A 19,104-nucleotide genomic window follows, 5' to 3' on the forward strand; every position below is an offset into this window, starting at 1 on the left:
TTAATCCTTGAATAAATTATTGTGTATTTTAAAAGATAAGATTTAAATGTGAATTTTAAAAAAAAATATTTGGAAAAAATGATTGGTACTGAACGTAGATAAACTTTTTCTTTGTTGTTCTAACTGAAGTGTGGCATCAATTTACATAGTGTGTGTATTTATCTAATATACAAAATCTAGAGGTGATATGATGTATACAGGTGGGTGTGCCCAGAGCACATTCAGATACTGTACCTCTGTATGCATCTACTTACCTATCCACCTGTCTATGAGAGAAAAGTTGATTATAAGGGGTTGGTTCTCGTAATTGTGGAAGTTTGGTGAGCTTCAAATCTAATAGAGGTTGGGTTATAGACTGGAAATTCAGGCTAGCACTCTGCTGGTAGAATTCTTTCTGTGCAGAGAAGGTCAGTTGATAGCCACATGTGTGATGGGGGTGATCTGTTTTCAGCATGCTACCTTATGTGTTAATCTCATGGAAAATATCTTTCATAGAAATACGTTGCATAAGACTTGCCAAATATGTGGGAACTGAAGTCCAAGCAACTAACACATAAATTTAAGCATGACAACATCATTCCTTGTTAGTTTGGCACCAATATGTATGTGTGTAAGCCATATTTAAGTTGTAGATAAATACAATAAGGAGGTGTTGCTTTTGTCCTGTGTGATTCCCCGCCCCCATGAACAACTGGAAGTGTGTCCATTCTTTTCAGATTTCTGTAGCAGTTGTTTCTTCTTCTCATTAACATTGAACTTCATAACTATTTATGTAAAGTGAACAGAACTTAAATGCAAGTATATAAAGTTAGCAAAGCTCATGTTATAAAATGAAGGGGATAAAGGAGAGGGGAGGTAATACATACTCCTTTACAATACATTTGTAACAATGAGGATAAAATATTCATGACAGTTGCAGTCCTTATTGTTGATGGTCACATGACCATTTCTCATACTATAACCTTTCCCTGCTACCCTGAGTAAGCACATACTAGGCTCTGGTTCTTGGTCTGTTGAGTGACTCAAATTTATATTCCTAGAGGTTCTGGGGCCTTGGTTATTACTTCAGTTATGACACCATGACCAAAACAATGTGTAGAACAAGTTTATTTGAGGCTTTTAGCTTCAGAGAGTGAGTTCATGACCATCCTAACAGGGAGCATGGCAGCAGGCAGGCATAGCACTGAGAGCGGCTTAGAGTTTATATCTCTACCTACCAGCATGAGGCAGAGACAGAGAGAGCTGTTTGAAGATAGCATGGACTTTTGAATGACCCGTAGTAACACACTTCCAACAAGACCGCAGCTCCTAATCCTTCCCAAACAGTTCCACCAAGCAGGGACTAAGCATTCAAATGTATAACCCTATGGAGGCCATTCTCATTCAAACCACCAGGGCAGTTTTGACTGGAATGAGTTGCTGCTGCTTTCCATTGGTTTGAGCCACAGATTATGACAGTACTGAGGGAATCTTCCTGTATTTTAGACATATTCTTTCTTTACTATCTAGTCTCACCCTGATGGCTCCTTGGTAGTCAGTGATAATCATAGTGCAGTCCCTTCCTTTCCTCCATTACTGGTTGATTGATTCACAAGTCCCTTGGTGGTAACTAATATCTTGGAGAATATACAAGATTTTATTTACATAGATCAGAGCCTGTTCTTAGGGGATGCCAAGCACCTCATTTTTGATGATTCTGACATTTCCAGTCCACTGCTCCAAACATGTACCACCAGACTTCTTTTGATATTTTAAATAGATGTTGTAGTTGTTAACTTTTTAGTCAAATCCATTGAAGAAAAGGTCAGAGAAACTAGCTTCATTCTTTTCTTATTTTGATTTTTTGAGATTAGAAATTTGGAAACATCAAAAATGGTAATGAAAAATAAACCCTAGGTTTAAATAACCTTCTTAATTAAAATCTAGAGAAAAACAAATGAAAACTTAAGGTGCTTATGTCGATAAATATGTCTATTAGTCAATCTACACGATTCTATGTGGATCTTAAAGAAAGAGTTGCCTTTTGGTAAGGGCTATAAGAACTACCAAAGAGTAAAACCTAAAAATAAAATAGATTTCCCAAGCAAGGAAATTATCAGAGTTACACATCTGAAAGTGTGAGACACATTTGCCAAAGGTTGTGAATTATTTAATTGAAAGTAACATACTGAAGCTTCTACATCTCTTTAGGCTCCACTCCAAATAAATCCTATGCTTGCTTTCCAATACATAGACAACATTGCTTTTTTCATAGAGAGAAGATTGGGAAAGTGAATGGCCTCAGAAGTGTACAATTCCCTTCAGATACCCAGTTATGTATGCATTAGAAGCCATCAAGAGAAATGAAGATAGGAGAGTCATGTGGCAAATCATTTGATGTTATCCTCAGTAGTGCTGGGGATGCTGGATGGAAAGGATGTGGATACAGCGATTGTCAGATTGCAGCAGACTGAAGTTCTCATTGTAGTAGTACACCAGTTTACTATTGGAATGTTCAGAACTGGGTAGAAGTATGTTCCATAGACAAATAGGTCTGTTTTATGGAGTTACATCAGCAAGTTATCACAATGGCTAGTAAATGCATTCAGATAAATAATATTTCTGCATCCACAGAATTAAAAAAGTTTTGCAAAAAAAATGCATAGACTATCTTAAGAATCAGGTAGTTAGAGAATAGAAAGAACTGGGGCTGGGAGATGGCCCAGTGCATGATGTGTTACTGTAGAAGGATGAACATTTGTGTTTGCATCACCAACACATGTTAAAGAGCTGGGGTTGGTTGCGTGTCATTTAATCTCAGCACTGGGATATGAAGATAGGAGAATCCTGGGGTCTCACTGATCAATAAGTCTAGTCAATGGGTGAGTTCCAGTTTCAGTGAAGGACTTCGTCTCAAAAAATAAGGTTAAGAATGGTACAGGAAGATACCCAGCATCCACCTCTGGCCTCCCTGTGTGCACGACCATGGCACATGGGTGTGTACTATGAGGACCCAACTTCATTCCAGAACACACAATTTAAAGAAGCTTGGAACAGTTGTGTTGGCTTGTAATTCCAGGGCTGGGGATGCAGAGATACGTGAATATCTGGGCAATCTGGGCAGCCAGCCTAGACTACTAGGCGAGATCCAGGCCATTAAAAAAGCTCATCCCAATAAAACATGGTCAGTATCAGAGCAATAACACCCAAATTGGCCTCTGGCCTCCACATGCACAGGTACACATGAACATGTTCATATGTACACAGGAAAGAGAGCCAAGAAAACAGAAAAGGCTTAGGAGGCAGCTAAGTTGATAAAGTTGATAAGGTTACTATGAAATCATGAGTATCTGAATTCCAACCTCAGAGTCCACATACAAATCCAGGTGTCACATTTGAAGACACATTTGAAATCTCAGCCTTTGAGACAGGAAAATCCCAGATGCCTCCTGTCTAGCCAGCAAGGACTGAGCAACTGAGAATCCCTGTCTCCAAAAGCAAATTAGATGGAATCCTGAAGAATAACATTTTAGGTTGACCTCTAAACATTTTGGAAAGACCCCTGTCTTTCACACACATATGCATACCAGGTACTTAAGGAAACATACACACACACACACACACACACACACGCATGTACAAAATATAAAGAGAACAATTGTTGAACTAAAAATTGGACACAAAGCGAATACAATCACAATAACACAATAGTCGGGAATGTGCTCTCTCTAAGATGAAGAATAAAAGTAGTAGCCAAATGCAAGGAGATCTAACAAATAATTGTGTTCAAGTTGGCTGGAACATGGTCTTGGGCTGGGAAGATGGCTCCGTGGGTGTATCTCTGCTGTGCAAGCATGAGGGTCTGAGTTCTGACACCTGACACTATGTAATACGAAGCTGAGTGAGGCAGTGTGCAGCTGTGTCCCCAGTGCTGGGAGGGCAGAGATCGAAGGATCCCATGGGCTTGGTGGCCAGCCAACATAGCCAAAATGATAAGTTCCTCTTCAGGCTTTAAAAACAAGCCTCTCCTTCCCTGTAAATCTCTACCATGTTTAAATCTCTCTGTATTGTATTGTTTGTGGCTAATGTCCTCATCTTGAGACCCATTGTGACCTTGAGACATTTCTCCTAATAAATCGCACCATCTGGAGGGAATCACTCAGCAGCTTCCAGTCTCTACTCACCTCTGTGGCTTTGCTATTAATGTTGTTATTTGTGTTCAACAGCACTGACATGTAAACAAGCAATCAGGTCTTTGTGTGTCATGTTATGTTTGGATTTTGTTTTAAAGTCAATTGACAGCCACTGAATGTTTCTAAGCTTAATAGAGACAGAGTATTATAGTGCATCATTCAAGAAATAAAGGCAGCTGATACTAAGTCTGTTAAATATGGTGTATTGAGGAATGGAAAAAGCAACAGGTTCAAGAGTTAAGAAATAGATGACTTGAGTATGAGCTGTAATGAAGAGGGGGAGTTAAAGACAGCAATCAGATGGTTCTACTCCCTGATGCAGGAAGTACAGGTAGGGGAGTAAATGGGAGTCTGAACTTCACAATGGGAGACAGTGTGTTAATTATACATTGGAAACCTAACCCATACCCAAGCATAGGTTAGCCACTCAGCAGGGTTACTGCCTAACAAATGTTGGTGACTTCAGAGGCAATTGTTCAGACATTAAGTTCCTGTGGATCCAGGTGGCCACGGCAGTTAAAGCTTAGGCTGAAGGTGTGAGCTGGGCAGAGCAGATGGCCAGGACTTAGTAACTGAATTGTGGGTGACATGTAAAGGACCACAAGAAATAGAACAGTGATAATGGAAGTGATCCTAGTTCTGAAGGACAATGATAGTAGAAAAGGTGGTGATGAGGATAAGAGGTGTGAGGGAAACTAGATGAGGTATTGAAAGATAGAAGGAAAGAGGGCTTATGGGACTTGCGGGGAGTGGGAACCCAGAAAAGGGGAAATCATTTGAAATGTAAATAAAAAATATATCAATAAATAAAAAAAAAGAAAGAAAAAAAAGAAAGATAGAAGGAGAGAGGGAAAGGGGAGAGAGATTTGTAAGTGCTGGACTGGGAGAAGAGAGAGTGGGGCTTTAATTAGGATGTCAAGTGAAGAAAAGAAATTAGTTATTGAAAACAAGATAAATGAGAGAGAGAACAAAAGGAAGGAAGAAGGAAGGAAAGAAAAAACATGTAAAGGAAAGAAATCAATCAGAAGTCTCTGAATTGCTTGTCTTGCACAATGTTCTGTGAATGCTCTTGTTTTCCCACATGTGTTTTTAAAAATACACTAAGGCAATTTTAAAAGACAGTGTTTTAAGTTTGGTAAAAATCCAAACAATATTACTTTTTGCATCATATTTCAGATATGGCTGCTATTGCTAGAATTTTTTGATTTATTACTTCTTTAAGCTATAAATTGAATGTGAGGACATGGTCAACATGTCCTTTCTGTGCTGATTGTACATAATTCATCAGTTAGGGACTTGTTTCAATGAATAGCAGCTGTAAGTGTTAGTGATCCGTGGTTGGGGCTTAAACTCCAGTCACATAACTGTATAAACATGTAGACTCTCAGTGCAGCCTCAGTAACTGCAATGCAGTACATGAACCACTCTCCGTACGGACAGAGATGTCATCTTATGAATAGCAGTCTGGTTACTGAATCATGTGACTTTTCATGAAATTCTGGTTTTATAAAATTCCATCAACTTTTCTTTTTAATACTACAGGAAGCTGCTGTAACAATAACCACATGCATTGTCTCATATTACATGTCTCCTTGGGATGTGTAAAATAGTACAGTAGGTATTAAATCCGTGAAATAGATTTGTTTATACTGAATTTTCAGTTCTTTTATTTATTTATTACTTTCTTTTTTTGTTTTTTCAATTCAGGGTTTCTCTGTGTAGCCCTGGCTGTCCTGGACCTCACTTTGTAGACCAGGCTGGCCTCGAACTCAGAAATCTGCCTGCCTCTGCCTCCCAAGTGCTGGGATTAAAGGCATGTGCCACCACTGCCTAGCTTATTACTTATTTTTATCCTTCTTGTTGTACATATGATGTGTATGCACAGTTGTATGTGCAAGTGCCCATGTGAGCATAAAGCATATGAAAACCTAGAGACAGCCTTAGTAGTTCTCAGTCCTTAGGAGTTGTTTTCTCAGACAGGACCTCTTGTTGACCTGGAAATAACCTTAATATAGAATAGCCTTAGCTGGACAGAAAGCCTCATGGATCCATTTGTCTGTCTTTCAGCATTGTAATTATAAGCATACACCACCACACACCCAACTTTTTTTTCTTTTGACATGGGTTTTAGGGATCAAACTCAGGTCTTCCTTCTTACAAGAGAAGCACTTTTAAGACTGTCACAGTTACTTGGGTACTGTCTCAGTTAGGGTTTTACTGTTGTGAACAGACACCATGACCAAGGCAACTCTTATAAGGACAGCATTTAATTGGAGCTAGCTTACAGGTTTGGAGGTTCAGTCCATTATCATCAGGGTGAGAGCGTGGCAGTGTCCAGGCAGGGATGTTGCAGGAGGGGCTGAGAGTTCTACATCTTCATCTGAAGGCTGTTAGGAGAAGACTGGCTCTCATGTGGTTAGGAGGTGGCTCTCATTGCCTACCCCCACAATGATACGCTGCCTCCAATAAGGCCACACCCACCCCAACAAGGCCACACCTCCTAATAGTGCTGCTCCTTGGGTCAAACATATTCAAACCACCACAAGTACTATGGACAATACTACTTATAAAAGAAAGCATTTATCAGAGCTCATGGTTCCAGAGTCCATGATGGTCATGGTGAGCAACATGGCACCAGGAAGGGAGGCATGGCCAACAGTAGTGCAGTATCTGAGATCTTATACCCTGATCCACAGGCTAAGAGGCCAAGAGAGATAGCTCTTCATTCTGTTGAGACCTCCAAGTTTGTCCCTTAGTGACACACCTCCTCCAATAAGGACACACATCCTAATCCTTCCCAAACAATTCCACAAGTTGACCAAATATTCAAACATGGGCCTACTGAGCCATCTCTCCAGCCTTTGATGGTTTCTTTATGACCTAATAAAAGATAAGCTTTTGTGACTCTGCCATTGGTATAGAGATATAACTATCAATAGTGTATAGAGTTTTTAGGGTTTTTTTTTTTCCTTCAAAACTATTGTAGCTCAGGTCATCTTATTCACTGTATTTTGTTCATTTAATCTCTAAAAGTGAAACTGAAAATGGTTTAATCAGCTTTGTTGGCTGTGTAGACTTCTCTATATAACCTTATGTAACTTTTTGTTTTGATTCTTAAGGCAGCCGCTATATTATTTGGTGCATAAATTCTAACTCTTGTAGGTTGAGGCTTTTACTATTCAAGTTACTATTCTTGGTTCATATTTAAAGTATCTGGTGTTCTTTACTTTGCATGGTGTCAAGGTATTCCCACAATTTTCCTAAATGTCTACCTGTTACATCTTAGGCTAGCCATTTTCTTAATACATTTTATTGGTCTTTTGTATGCAATATGTGTGCAGGTCTTGTTCAGTGAGCTGAATTAAACAAACGTTTAGTTTAGTAAGTAAATTAATCCATTCACTAATGTTTATCAGTGTGACTGAAATGTTTGCACTTAGTAAATGTCAGATTTTTTAATTAGTTGTAGTCTGTAGAATTTGCTGTGGTTCCTTACTAGGTTTACAGTATTTATTCTTTAGTTGTTATTTAGGATGATTTATGTTTTGTTCTAGTGGTTCTTATTATACCTATAAATTTTTAAGATACCCTTATTTTGTTTTAATTTTTAAATTGAATGTTTAATCTTTGCTCTCTGTTTTTTTTTTTTAATTTATTTTTCTGAGACAAAAGTCTCTTACTGGACTTTGAGCTCACTGGTTTTGCTAGACTGCTTGGCTAAGAAGTTCATGGAATCAATCTGTCTTCACTCCCCAAGTACAGGATTGCAGATATGCACCAACATGTCTGTCTTCTATATAATCCAGGCGGATCTAACTTCACGTCCTCATGCTTGTGCAGTAAACACCTTAGCAACTGAGCCATCATCCTCGCCCCTGCTGGTAGCTTTTGATTCACAGTCTCACCTATATAATAACCACTAGGTTTGCTTTTCTTTCCTTTTTTCATGATTTAACCATAGGATACTTAATGTTACTATTCAGACATTTTTCTTCCAGTGTTTTACCTTTTCTGCAATTTTAGATCAATGATTACCTGTTTACATACTGTTTTAGCCAGAGTTTCTATTCCTGCACAAACATCATGACCAAAAGCAAGTTGGGGAGGAAAGGGTTTATTCTGCTAACACTTCCACATTGTTGTTGATCACAAAGGAAGTCAGGACTGGAACTCAAGCAGGTCAGGAAGCAGGAGCTGATGCAGAGGCCATGGAGGGATGTTTCTTACTGGCTTGCTTCCTCTGGCTTGCTCAGCCTGCTCGCTTATAGAACCCAAGTCTACCAGCCCAGAGATGTACCACACAAGGGGCCCTCCCTACTTGATCACTAATTGAGAAAATGCCCCACAACTGGATCTCATGGAGGCACTTCCCCAACTGAAGCTCCTTTCTCTGTGATAACTCCAGCCTGGGTCAAGTTGATACACAAAACCAGCCAGTACACATACATATTATATGGATATGTAATATATACAACACATACTGACCACTGGGTTGTTACTGAAGTTCTGGTCATATTTTAATTATTTAGAGCTAGTCTTATAGTAGAATCATCAAAGATGGCTCCTGGAAACTGAGGGTACAGTAGCTGTTATGAGTTATGACTTTTTGTACCTGCTTGGATGATAGCCTGATTAGCTGAAATGTCTTTGGCTGCCACGCTCTTTCACTAAACGTAATCATACTGTCCTGGTTACCTGGCTAGAGGTCCATGACACCTGTTTCTGGGTGGTGCCCAGAAACATCCCCTAGGCATGGCATAGAAAGTGAATCCATGAAATCTCAGCAGGATGTTTGCCTGAACAAGACTAACATAATGACAATACCAGGCAAGGTGCCAACGTGGACTCAGCTACTACTAGAAGAAAAGCTTCAGGAGGTCAATGGCTGCTGGGAGAGGGAGAATGCTCTAGGGATGAGTTCCCACATAGGATACCTAATCCTAGGTGGTCAGCCTTGGGCACATGTACACATTAACAACGCGAAAGGGACTCATTAAGTTGTGCATCCATGTGTGCATAATAAGTAATAATATCGATTAAAGAAGAGATTATGAATTTGAGAGCAGAGACCTTGGAGTAGTTTGGAGGAAGGAAGGGGATGGAGTGGAGTAGACATAATGTTCATATATAAAGTTCTCAAAAGCAAACAAGCAAACAACAGGCGTTTCTGTTATGATTAAGTACACCTTTTAGAAAATTAGTCTGATACTCATCTAATTTTTTCTTTGTAAATTATTATTATTTTTTTTTTTTTGCTCTGGGACCTAGAAGGCCTTTTAGTAACTGGATAGTAACTTTTGCATACAGTATATTCAGGCACACTGTTTTGTGAGCCTCATATTTTTGCAGTAAGTGTTGGATATGGCAGTTGTAGTGTGAATGTTGGTTGGCCTGAAAGACAACTCATGTAGAAAAGGCAGAATGGAGGATTTGTTTTATTCTTGTGATACAGAATCAACTTTAAAATACACAACCAACTTGCCAGAGGCCCCCAGGAATCTTCAACAGGGATAAGAACTTTCTTTTTTCTTTCCTGTTTTTTTTCTTTTCTACAAAATAAAGGAGATTATGAACTGACACATCTTCATGATTTTTCAGTCCCTAATGTTTTAGAATAAAAAGCTTGGCATGCATGAGCTGCAATGTGCTGAAAATCTGATGTCTTGAATTTCCTGTTGTATCAAAATAACCTTAACATTTAAAGGTCATCTCTTGAGTATAAGCATATGCTGTAAAAGAGTTAAATGTCATGTTCTTTTAGAAGATACCAGGGTGAAGTCTGTCATGCCCAGAATTCTAAGAAATTTTGCCCAACATTTACTTAACTGGAAAACACATTTCCCACAATTTATCCCATATTCCTCTCCTATATAGTAAAATGAACGTTTGTTGAGCTGACTGTCACAGAGCCCAGCGCCATGTGATCAAGTAGTGAACGATTCTTTATGCAGCACACACAAGGATAGAATTAAAGTCATGATGGGAAGGAGAACTCTAAATTTCCTATGTTCTGTGGTTCAAATATAATTATGCTGCATTTATATGGCTTGAAAAGAGTTTTGCATTGGGTTTATTTGCTCTTTTTAAAGAAAAAAATTGTCTAACTATGCTGATATGTATCCCGAAGAGATTTAATACCTCTGTGGCTTCCCAGATACCCTTATTGCTGTAAAACCAGTGTCTGTGAATGTTGAGGGTTTATACTAAACTGACTGTATATGGCTTGCTTGTAACAATTTTTCTTTCTTTTGCATTTTCATCATTTTGATTTGCATGCTTTTAGAAGCATGTAGATTAAAGTTGAATACAAAAATATGACTCATTAAGGGAATCAGACTCTTCCATTTTTTTTGTTGTATTTTATTTCATGTGCATGTATGTGTGTCTGTGCACTACTTGTGAGCCTGATGCCTAGAGAGAATAAAAAAGGAATCAGATTCCATAGAATTGGACTATAGACTGTTGTAAACTGCCTTCTGGGTGCTGGGAATTGAACCAAGGTACTCTGGGAGAACAGCCAGTGCTCTTAATCACTGAGCAATCTCTCCAGACCAAATTTTGTTTTCTTTAAAAATATTTAAATATTTTTAAAAATGTGTGTGTGTGTGTGTGTGTGTGTGTGTGTGTGTGTGTACACGTGTCTACAGAGGTCAGAAAAAGATGCCTTCAGATTCCCCTGGAGGGAGTGAGCCACAAGAGATTGTGAGCCACCAGATGTGGGTTCTGGGAGCAGAACTCGGGTCCTCTGGAAGAGCAGTGAGCACTCTTAATGGCAGAGCCGTCGCCAGCTCCTCCAATTTCCGTTTCAAGCAGGCATTTTCAGCTTGAGGACTGAGTAGGTGTGATTTCTCCACATTAAACACCGTCGGTTGTGATATGTGTGTAGGTCAGTAGTTGTCTAAGTAGATGGCTCAGTATTCTTCCTCATTAAAGAAGATGTGCACAAAGTGAAGCAAAACAGTGCATTCTAGCCTGTGAAGAAGGACGTGTGCAAAGGAGGATGCCCATGCAAGTACACACATTAGTAAATTATTAGGAAGGGAAGAAGAGGTTTAGGACACTGTTCTTAAACTCCATTTAATCGCATCCTGCCCTGCGGACAAGCCAGACCCCCATCTGTGGTTTTTTTCCTTTCTTGCACTTTTGGCTACTTGTGTCTTGCCATCTTCAAGAAAGTAGCTTTAAACATTGTGTTTCTAGTCCAAGGATGTGTGCGAGAAAGCTCATAGTTTGTGATTGTTTTGTTGTTGTTATTGTTGTTGTTGTTGTTTTTGTTGTTGTTGTTGCTGCTGCTGTTCCAAAGTGATGGGTGGTTTCATGCTTAATTATTCAGGTTGATGAATTTTAACAGCTGTGCATGTTCACCAAGCCACCAGCCAACACTAGATACAGAACATGTTCTTCACCCCCAAAAGTTTACCTCTGATCTTTTTAAATCAGTTGTTATGCTGGACCTAACAAACCCTGTTAGATTTGTTTCTCATTTTGCACATTTGCAGTGCGGCGTTCTGTTGTGGAACAGGCATTTAACTGTTAGAAAGTGTTTGTAGAATTATACAGTCATGCAGTGTATCAAGAAGTTGGTATTGTCAGTCTAACTGGATGAAATGGTATGATATGTGTAGAGTTCATTTTTTACTTTGAATATTTATTTATTTACTGGATAATTTATTTATTTACATTTTAACTGTTATCCCCTTTCCAGTGTTTCCCCTCTGCAAACCCCCTATCCCATCACCTTCCCCCTGCTTCTATGAGGGTGCTCCCCCACATACTCACCCCTTTCACCTCACCTCCCGGGCATTCTCCTACACTGGGGCATCTAGCCTTCACAGGACCAAGGGCCTCCCATTGGTGTCAAATGAGGCCATCCTCTGTTATATAGGCAGGTGGAGCCATGAATCCTCTTTAGTTGGTGGTTTAGTCTCTGGGAGCTCTGGGGGTTCTTCCTATGGAGCTACAAATCCCTTCAGCTCCTTCAGTCCTTGACCTAACTCTTCTTTTGGGGTCCCTGTGCTCAGTCCAGTGGTTGGCTGCAAGCATCCTCTGTATTGGTCAGGCTCTGGCAGAGCCTCTCAGGAGACAGCTCTATCAGGCTCCTGTCAGCAAGCACTTCTTGGTATCAGCAATAGTGTCTGGGTTTGGTTTCTGTATATGGGATGGATCCCAGGCAGAGCAGTCTCTGAATGGCATTTCCTTCAGTCACTGCTCCACATTTTGTCTCCATATTTCTTCCCTTGAGTATTTTCTTCCCCCTTCTGAGAAGGACTGAAACATCCACACTTTGGTCTGTCTTCTTCTTGAGCTTCCTGTGGTCTGTGAATTATATCTTGGGTATTCTAAGCTTTTGGGCTAATATCCACTTGTGAGTACATACCATGTGTGTTCTTTTGATATTGGGTTACCTTACTCTGGATGATATTTTCTAATTTCATCCATTTGCCTAACAATTTCATGAATCATTGTTTTTAGAAGCTGAGTAATACTCCATTGTGTAAATACACCACTGTTCTGTATCCATTACTTTGTTGAAGGACATCTGTGTTCTTTTTCAGCTTCTGGTTATTATAAATCATGCTGCTATGAACATAGTTGTGCATGTATCCTTGTATCCTTGTTGTATGTTGAAGCACCTTTTGGGTATATGCCCAGGAGTGGTATAGTTGGGTCTTCAGGTAGAACTATGTCCAATTTTCAGAGGAATCGTCAGACTGATTTCCAGAGTTGTTGTACTAGATTGAAATCCCATCAGCAATGGAGGAGTGTTCCTCTTTCTCTACATTCTCACCAGAATCTGCTGTCACTTGAGATTTTGATCTTAGCCATTCTGACTGGTGTGAGGTGAAATCTCAGAGTTGTTTTGATTCACATTTCTATGATGACTAAGAATGTTGAACATTTCTTTAGGTGCTTCTCAGCCATTTGGTATTCCTCAGTTGAGAATTCTTTTATTTTTATTTTTATCTTTTTAAAATTTATTTTTATTTTTTTATTTTAGCTCTGTATCCCATTTATAATCAGGTTATTTGGATCTCTGGAGTATAACTCCTTGAGTTCTTTGTATATATTGGATATTAGCTCTCTATCAGATATAGGATTGGTAACGATCTTTTCCCGATCTGTGGGTTGCCCTTTTGCCCATTTACCTCACAGAAGCTTTGTAGTTTTCTGAGGTCCCATTTGTAAATTCTTGATCTTAGAGTATAAGCCATTGGTGTTCTATTCAGGAAAATTTCCCCTATGGCCATGTGTTTGAGGCTCTTCCTCACTTTCTTTTCTATTAGGTTCAGTGTGTCTGGTTTTATGTGGAGGTCCTTGATCCACTTGGACTTGTACAAGGAGAGAAGAACAGATCAATTTGCATTCTTCTACATGCAGATCTCTAGTTTAACCAGCACCATTTGTTGAAAATGCTGACTACCCCCCACCCCCACTGCATGGTTTTACCATCTTTGGCAAAGATCAAGTGACCATAGATGTGTGGGTTCGTTTCTGGGTCTTCAATTCTATTCCATTGATCTACCTGCCTATCTCTGAACAAGTACCATGCAGTTTTTTATCACTAGTGCTCTGTAGTACAGATTGAGGTCAGGTATAGTGATTCCCCCAGAAATTCTTTTATTGTTGAGAATAGTTATTGCTATTCTGGATTTTCAGTTATTCCATATGAATTCACAAATTGCTCTTTCTAACTCTATGAAGAATTGAATTGGAATTTTGGTGGGGGTTGCATTCAATCTGTAAATTGCTTTTGGCAAAATGGCTATTTTTATTGTATTAATCCTGCTTCTGAGATCTTCTTCGATTTCCTTCTTCAGGGACTTGAAGTTCTTCTCATACAGATTTTTCACTTGCTCGATAAGAGTTACATCAAGATATTTTATATTATTTTATACCATTGGTGACTATTGTGAAGGGTGTTATTTCCCTAATTTCTTTCTCAGCTTGTTTATCCTTTGAGTAGAGGAAGGTTACTGAAGCCTACTTGATCATGGTGAATGATCATTTTGATGTGTTCTTGTATTCAGTTTGCAAGAGTTTTATTGTGTTTTTTTGTATTGATATTCATAAGGGAAATTGTTCTGAATTTATTTTTCTTTGTTGGGTCTTTGTGTGGTTTTAGTATCAGAGTAACTGTGACTTCATAGAATGAATTGGGTAGTGTTCCTTCTGTTTCTATTTTGTGGAATAGTTTGTAAAGTATTGGTATTAGGTCTTCTTTTCTTTTCTTTTCTTTCATTCTTTCTTTCTTCTTCTTCTTTTTTTTTTTTTTTTTTTTTTTTGAGACAGGGTTTCTCTGTATAGCCCTGGCTGTCCTGGAATTCACTCTGTAGACCAGGCTGGCCTCGAACTCAGAAATCTGCCTGCCTCTGCCTCCCAAGTGCTGTGATTAAAGGCGTGCGCCACCACCGCCAGCTTGGTTGGGAGACTTTTAATGACTGATTCTATTTCTTTAGGAGTTATGGGATTGTTTAGATGGTTTATATGCTCATGGTTTAACTTTGGCACCTGGTACCTGTCTAGAAAATTGTCCATTCATCTTGATTTTCCAATTTTGTTTCTGTGGTAAGATCTGATTTTTTGAATTTCTTCAGTTTCTGTTGTTAACTCTCCCTTTTCATTTCTGATTTTGTTAATTTGGATACTGTCTCTGTGCCCCCTGGTAATGTCTGGCTAAGGGTTTATCTAACTTGTTGAATTTCTCAAATAACCAACTCCTGGTTTTGTTGATTCTTTGTATAATCTCTTTGTTTCTACATGGTTGATTTCAGCCCTGAGTTTATTTCCTGAAATCTACTCTTGGGTGTATTTGCTTCTTTTTGTTCTACTGCTTTCAGATGTGCTGTTAAACTGCTAGTGTAGGATCTCTCTAGTTTCTTTATAGAGGCATTCAGAGTTATGAGTTTTCCTCTTAGCAATGCTTTAATTGTGTCCCATAATTTTGGGTATGTTGTGCCTTCATTTTCATTAAATTGTAAAAAGTTTTTAATTTCTTTATTTCTTCCTTGCCCAAGTTATCATTGAATAGAGACTTGTTCAACTTTCAAATTTATATGAGCTTTCTGGTTGTTGTTGTTGCTGTTGTTGTTGTTGACCAGCCTGAGTCCATGGTGATCTGATAGTATGCATAGGGTTATTTCAATCTTCTTGAATCTTTGAGGTCTGTTTTGTGACTGATTATATGGTGAATTTTGGAGAAGGTACCATGAAGTTCTGAGAAAAATGTTTATTCTTTTGTTTTTGGATGAAACGTTCTATAGATTTCTGTTAAATCCATTTGGTTCACAACTTCTGTTAGTTTCACTCTGTCTCTGTTTCCATGATCTGCCTATTGATGAGAGTGGGGTATTAAAGTCTCCCCCTATTATTGTGTGAGTTCAATGTGTGCTTTGAGATTTAGTAAAGTTTCTTTTGTGAATGTGGGTGCCTTTGCATTTGAAGTATAGATGTTCAGAATTGAAAGTTCATCTTGGTAGATTTTTCCTTTGATGAATATGAAGTGCTCTTTCCTATCTTTTTTGATAACTTTTGATTGAAAGTTGATTTTATTCGATATTAAAATGCCTACTCCAGCTTGTTTCTTGGGACCATTTTCTTGGGTTAAAATTTACAGCCTTTTACTTTGAGGTAGTTTCTGTCTTTGTCACTAAGGTATGTTTCCTGTGCGCAGCAAAATGCTGGATCCTGTTTATGTATCCAGTCTGTTAATTTATGTCTTTTTATTGGGGAATTGAGTTCACTGATGTTAAGAGATATTAAGAACCAGTGATTGTTGCTTTCTGTCTTTTTTGTTGGTAGAGGTGAAATTAAGTTTGTATGACTATCTTCTTTTGGGTTTTTTAAAAGTAGATTGCTTTCATGTTTTTTCTAGGGTATAGTTTCCCTCCTTGTGTTGGAGTTTTCCGTATATTACCTTTTGTAGGGCTGTATTTGTGGAAAGATATTGTTTAAATTTGGTTTTGTCATGGAATATTGTGGTTTCTCCATGTATGATAATTGAGAGTTTTGTTGGGAGTAGTAGCCTGGGCTGGCATTTCTGTTTTCTTAGGGTCTGTATGACATCTGCTCAAGATCTTCTGGCTTTTTGCCTCTCTGTTGAGCAGTTAGTAGTAATTCTGAAAAGTCTGCCTCTATATTTTACTTGATATTTTCCCTTTACTGTTCTTAATATTCTTTGTTTTATGCATTTGGTATTTTGATTTTTATGTGATGGGAGGAATTTCTTTTCTGCTCCAATCCATTTGGGGTTCCGTAGGCTTTTTGTACATTTATGGGCATCTCTTTCTTTAGGCTAAGGAAGTTTTCTTCTATAATTTTGTTGAAGATGTTTACTGGGCCTTTGAATTGGGAATCTTTGGTCTCTTTTATACCTATTACTTTAGGTTTGGTCTTCTCATTGTGTCCTGGATTTCCTGTATGTTTTGTGTTAGGAGCTTTTTGGATTTTGCATTTTCTTTGACTGTTAAGTCAATGTTTTCTGTGGTATTTTCGGCACCTGAGATTCTGTTATCTATCTCTTGTATTCTGTTGGTGATGTTTGCATCTGCGATTCCTGATGCCTTTCTTAGGTTTTCTATCGCCATGATTGTCTTCCTTTGTGATTTCTTTATTATTTCTATTTTTTAGATCTTGGAAGGTTTTGTTAAATTCCTTCACCTGTATGGTTGTGGTTTCCTGTAATTCTTTAAGGGATTTTTGTGTTTCTTCTTTAAAGGCTTCTACCTGTTTTCCTATGTTCTGTATTTCTTTAAGAGAATTATTTATGTCCTCCTTAAGGTCTTCTATTAACATCATGAGGTGTGATTTCAAATCAGAATCTTGCTTTTTTGGTGTGTTGGGATAACCAGGGCTTGCTGTGGTAGGAGAACTGGGTTCTGATGATGTCAAGTAGCCTTGGTTTCTGTTACTTATGTTCTTATGCTTGCCTCTTGACATATGGTTATCTCTGACGCTAGCTGGTTTTGCTTCTCTGTCAGGTTATCCCTCCTATGAGCCTGTGATCTAGGTGTGTAAGCACTCCTAGGAAACCAGCTCTCTCAGGGCAGGATTTGGTTATTGAGAACTGTGGCACAGGGTTAGCTCCAGGATGCAGATGGAAACTGGAAGGATCCTGTCACCAGTTTCTCCATAGTCCCATGGGCTCCTTGGTGCTTTCCACTTGGGCCAGGTATTTGAGCAATAGTGGTGGTCTCACCTGTGATCTTAAGTGTGACAACACTTCTCTGGGCAGGATTTGGGTATGGAGAGCTATGGCACAGGGAAAACTCCTGGGCACAGATGGAAACTGGACGGATCCTATCTATAGATATCATTTTTTATTGATAATGATATCAGGTAACTTTCTTGTAACCCACATGTAAATTCTTTTGAAGAAGTCTTATATGTATTATGTATTTCATATACTGATATCAGGTAACTTTCTTGTAACCCACATGTAAATTCTTTTGAAGAAGTCTTATATGTATTATGTATTCAGGATCCAAATATATAACTACACATATGTGTTATTGAACACTCACACTGCTTTTAAAATAGAAATTTGTCATTTGATACATTTGAACTTATCATTTTTTTTAATTTTATGGCTAGTGAACTTGATAATTTAGAAATGAGTTAATTTTTTATTTGAAATCAAACAGGTCAATGTTAACTTTTCATACAATATCCAGTTGTCTCAGTATCATTTTTTGATGTTGACTTCTTGCCTTTGCAGTGATGTAGCTGGTTAGATGGAAAGGCCCCATGCAGTTGTGCCCCAATTTTCTTGTATTGCATTTGCTGGTATTTTACATTTTTGTAACTTAGGTACTTTGGCCCATGATTATATTTTATCATGATATATCTGTCAGGTTTTAGGCATTATGCAGCTGATGCTTAACCAATTTCCCCCCTTTCCCCACTGATGTATTTTTCCTTTTTTGCACCAGTGCCACACTGTTTTGTTCACTATAGCTTTTTAAGAAGCAGTAGGAATCTTTCAACTCTTTGAGATGCTTTTGGCTATGGTTTGGATTTCTGACTGAAGTTTTGCATCATTTTATCTAAATTTTTATAATGTATATTTTTAACAACTATTGTTGTAAATCATGATTAATTTGTGGAAATGTAAAAGAAACTTAACTTTTGAAACTAGAACACACAATGACTAATAGCTGAAACCCTCAGGATGAATTGGATACCACAGCCTCCCTTGTGGTTGCTTCTCCTTCAGAGAATCCATTTCTGAGTCTGCAATAGACAATATTCAGGTACCTCATTTTTTCCAGCAGTGTTTTACCTCTCAGCCTTGACATTCACTCATATTTTCTCTTGTACTTGGTAAGGCTGCAGGTCAGCTTCTGAAGGTGGTAGCCTTAGAGCCACAGCTGTGGCACAGCATGTGCCTCTTGTTGTGATGCCTGCTGTCCAGGCCAAAGAGGTTAAATGTGAAGTCAGTTGCACTGTCTCACTGAGATGGCATTGAGATAGATGGTGTATAGTCTGTCCTTTAATCTGGATGTATAATTTATCATAGCAATATTTTACAGTTATTAATATAGAAAATTACAGCATAATACTTTTCTAAGTATGTTTATGTTATTATGATTAGTAATTATTTTAAATACTTTTCTCCATAGTTGAAAGCTTAATCTTCTGTTTATTAAGAAATATGCTCATTTTAGTTGTTTAACTTATTAGCATTAACTGCCTTTCTCATCTGGAAGGCCCATGATATGCATAACTTTTTTGTTTGTTTTTTAACAATTTCATATACATATACAATATATTATGAAGACATTTCCTCACATTACCCTCTGGTATCTTTCCTTCTTTCCATATAAGCCCAATTGAACTCCAGTGGCTATACTTTTATACAAAATGATTGTTCCTCTTTATTCAATTAAAATCAATAATAACACTCCAGGACAGATGTGGACTCATGGGTACTTCC

At 38.2% G+C, this 19,104-nt stretch overlaps 1 protein-coding gene across 1 annotated transcript in view; it reads left to right on the forward strand.

Moving 5' to 3' along the window:
- Odad2 (outer dynein arm docking complex subunit 2) overlaps positions 1-19,104 on the forward strand; it is a 181,148-nt gene that overhangs the window by 55,236 nt on the left and 106,808 nt on the right. The gene's annotated exons all lie outside the window — the stretch shown is intronic.

The sequence above is a fragment of the Apodemus sylvaticus genome, chromosome 14, assembly GCF_947179515.1.
Source record: "Apodemus sylvaticus chromosome 14, mApoSyl1.1, whole genome shotgun sequence".
NCBI classification, from domain to species: Eukaryota; Metazoa; Chordata; class Mammalia; order Rodentia; family Muridae; genus Apodemus; species Apodemus sylvaticus.